The sequence below is a fragment of the Mesoplodon bidens genome (genome assembly GCF_964165515.1).
Source record: "Mesoplodon bidens genome assembly, chromosome: 4".
Taxonomy (NCBI): domain Eukaryota; kingdom Metazoa; phylum Chordata; class Mammalia; order Artiodactyla; family Ziphiidae; genus Mesoplodon; species Mesoplodon bidens.
In genome coordinates, this window is record NC_138160.1 from 147037843 (window position 1) to 147041541 (window position 3699).

Consider the following 3699-nt stretch of genomic DNA (forward strand, 5'->3'; position numbering starts at 1 on the left):
GAGCCTATTCCCTGCCCCCATACTTCAGTGTCATTTGAATCATTTGTATTTTCTTTTCTGTAAAATCATGTGTAGACACTCTTTTTTTTTAATTAAGGTGAAATTCACATAAAATAAAATTAACTCTGTTAAAGTGGCATTAATGCATTCACATAACTATATTCAATATCTGGTAATAAACCATAATGGAAAAGAATATGAAATAATATGAAATATATATATATATATTTTTTTTTTTTTGGAGAAACCACCAAATAGTTTTTCAATGTGTTCACTCCTTGCCCAATTTTTCTTAACTGAGTCATCAACCTCTTGCTTTCTGTTTTGTACAAAGTTTTTATATGTTAAGGAATTTAGCCCTTTAACTGTAATATGAGTTGCAAATATCTTCTCAGTTTGTCTTTTAACTTTTGACGTTGCCTATGATTTTTCTTTTTTTTTTTTGCTGTGCATTCTTTTTATTTTTACATCCTTGGATGTAAATATCTGTTTCTTCTTTAATGGCTTGTGGATTTCCTGATCCAACACTCTCCAAAATTCCACACTGCTCAAAAATTGTTCTCACTTTACCTGGCTTGAAACTCACAGGCTGAGACCTCATCTCTATCCTGGCATTTTCACAGTCCCCCCCTCCCCAACACCTCCCTGCAAAATAATTTACTTAATTAATTTAATTTTTTTTTTTTTTTTTTTTTGCGGTACGCGGGCCTCTCACTGTTGTGGCCTCTCCCATTGCGGAGCACAGGCTCCGGATGTGCAGGCTCAGCGGCCATGGCTCACGGGCCCAGCCACTCCGCAGCATGTGGGATCTTCCCGGACACGAACCCGTTTCCCCTGCATCGGCAGGCGGACCCTCAACCACTGCACCACCAGGGAAGCCCAATTAATTTAATTTTTAAAAAAACCACGTAGGCTTACAGAGCTCTGGATTCTCAGATATTGCCAAACTTCTCCCAACCCTTCCTTCCCTCATTTATTTGTTTTCTTCCTTCTTCTCTCCTTCAAAACAATCACTTCTTTGTTGCCTCTGCTATAGCCACCAGAAACCAACCTCACACCCACCCCTTTCCTGATCACAAAATCCTCAGAGATCTTAGAGTAACCTCTCTTCCCCAGTAGGAGGCAGAGACCTGGTAGCTGGAAGTTCTTTGGAAATTGTCATCAGCTTATGCAACTTAATGGGGTAAAAGGTATCAATCATTTCCCTACTCTCCTCCCATCACCATGGCAACTACCTAACCAATGAATGTCTTATCCTAGGACCTTATCCTGACTTTGATTATTCAAGATTTAATCATCTTGAATTATTAAAACTGCCATCTTCATTTTCCTTTGGGTTAAGAAGGAACAAAATATTAGCAAACCAAATTCAACAATACATTTAAAGGATCATACACCATGATCAAGTGGGATTTATTCCAGGGATGCAAGAATGGTTCAACATATGCAAATAATCAGTGTACTACATCACATTAACAAAATGAAGGATAAAAACCATATGATCATCTCAATAGATGCAGGAAAATCGTTTCACAAAATTCAACATTCATTCATGAAAAAACTTTCAACAAACTGGGTATAGAGAGAAGGTACCTCAAGATTAAAAAGGCCATGTATGACAAGACCACAGCTAACATCACATTCAATGGTGAAAAGCTGAAAGCTTTTCTTGTGAGATCAGGAACAAGACAAGGATGCCCACTCTCACCATTTTTATTCAACATAGTACTGGAGGTCCTAGCCAGAGCAATTAGGCAGAAAAAGAAATAAAGGCATCCAAATCAGGAAGAAAGAAGAAAAACCGTCTCTATTTGTAGATGATGTGATTTTATATATAGAAAACCCTAAATACCCCACAAAAAAACTGTTAGAATTAATAAATTCAGTAAAGTTGCAAGATACAAAATCAATATACAAAAATCAGTTCCATTTCTATGCATTAACAGTGAACTATAAGAAAGAGAAATTAAGAAAACAATCCCATTTATAATTCAAAAATTTAATCTAAGAGGTGAAAGATCAGTGCACTGAAAACTACAAGACATTGATGAAATTGAAGAGGACATAAACAGATGGAAAGATATATCATAGTCATGGATTGGAAGAATTAATGTTGTCAAAATGTCTGTATTACTCAAAGCAATCTAAAGGGTTAATTCAATCCCTATCAAAATTTCAATGGCACTTTTCACAGAAGTAGAAAAGTAATCCCAGAATTGTATGGAGCCACAAAAGACCCCAATTAGCCAAAGCAATCTTAGGAAAGAAAACAAAGCTGCAGGCACCATAGTTCTTGATTTCAAACTATATTACAAAGTTATAGTAGTCAAAACAGCATAGTGTTGGCATAAAAACAGACACATAGAGAGACCAGAAATAAATATATGCATATATGATCAATTAATTTATGAAAAAGTAGCTAAGAATATACAATGGGGAAAGGATAGCTTCTTCAATAAATAGTGCTGGGAAAGCTGGACAGTCACATGTGGAAGAATCAAACTGGATCCCTATCTTACACCATACACAAAAATAAATGCAAAATGGATTAAAAACCTGAACATAATGGTAAATTCCTTAACATTGGTCTTGGCAATGATTTTTTGGATTTGACATCAAAAGCAAAGGCAACAAAAGCAAAAATAAACAAGTGGGACTATATCAAACTAAAAAGCTTCTGCACAGCAAAAGAAACCATCAACAAAATGAAAAGGCATCCTAGGGAATGGGAGAAAATATTTGCAAACCATATACCTGACAATGGATTGATACAGAAAATGTATAAAGAACTCATACAACTCAACAGCAAGAAAAAAAAAGAAAGAAAAAGAAAAAAAGAATCCAATTTTTAAAATGGGCAGAGAGACTGAATAGACATTTTTCCAAAGAAGACATACAAATGGCCAACAGGTACATGAAAAGGTGCTCAACATCACTAATTATCAGGAAAATATAATCAAAACCACAATGATCACACCTGTCAGATGGCTATTATGGTAAAGACAACAAATAACAAGTGTCAGTGATGATGTGGAGAAATGAAACCCTAGTACACTGTTGGTGGGAATGCAAATTGGTGCAGCTGCTATGGAAAACAGTATGGAGATTCCTCAAAAAATTAAAAATAGGACTACCATATGATCCAGCAATTCCTCTCCTGGGTATTTATCCAAAGATTTAAAAACACTAATTAGAAAAGATATATGCACCCATCTGTTCATTGCAGCATTATTTACAATAGCCAAGATATAGAAACAACCTAAGTGCCCAAAAATAGATAAATGGATAAAGAAGATGTGATAGATAGATGACAGATAGATAGATAGATAGATAGACAGATAGACAGACAGAATATTACTCAGCCATAAAAAAAAGAATCACTATTACTCAGCCATAAAAAAAGAATCAAACCTTGCCATTTGAGATAACATGGATAGACCTAGAAGGTATTATGCTAAGTGAAATAAGTCAGACAGAGAAAGGCAAATACTGTGTGATTTCACTTACATGTGGAACCTAAAAAACAAAACAAATAAACAAACAGAACAGAACATAAACAGAGTTATAGGTACAGAGAGCAAACAGGTGGTTGCCAGAGGGGAGTAAGGTGGAGGAAGGAAAGAAATTTGGTGAGGGAGATTAAGAGGTACAAATTTCCAGTTGCAAAATAAGTGAGTCATGGTTATGAAATACAGTGTG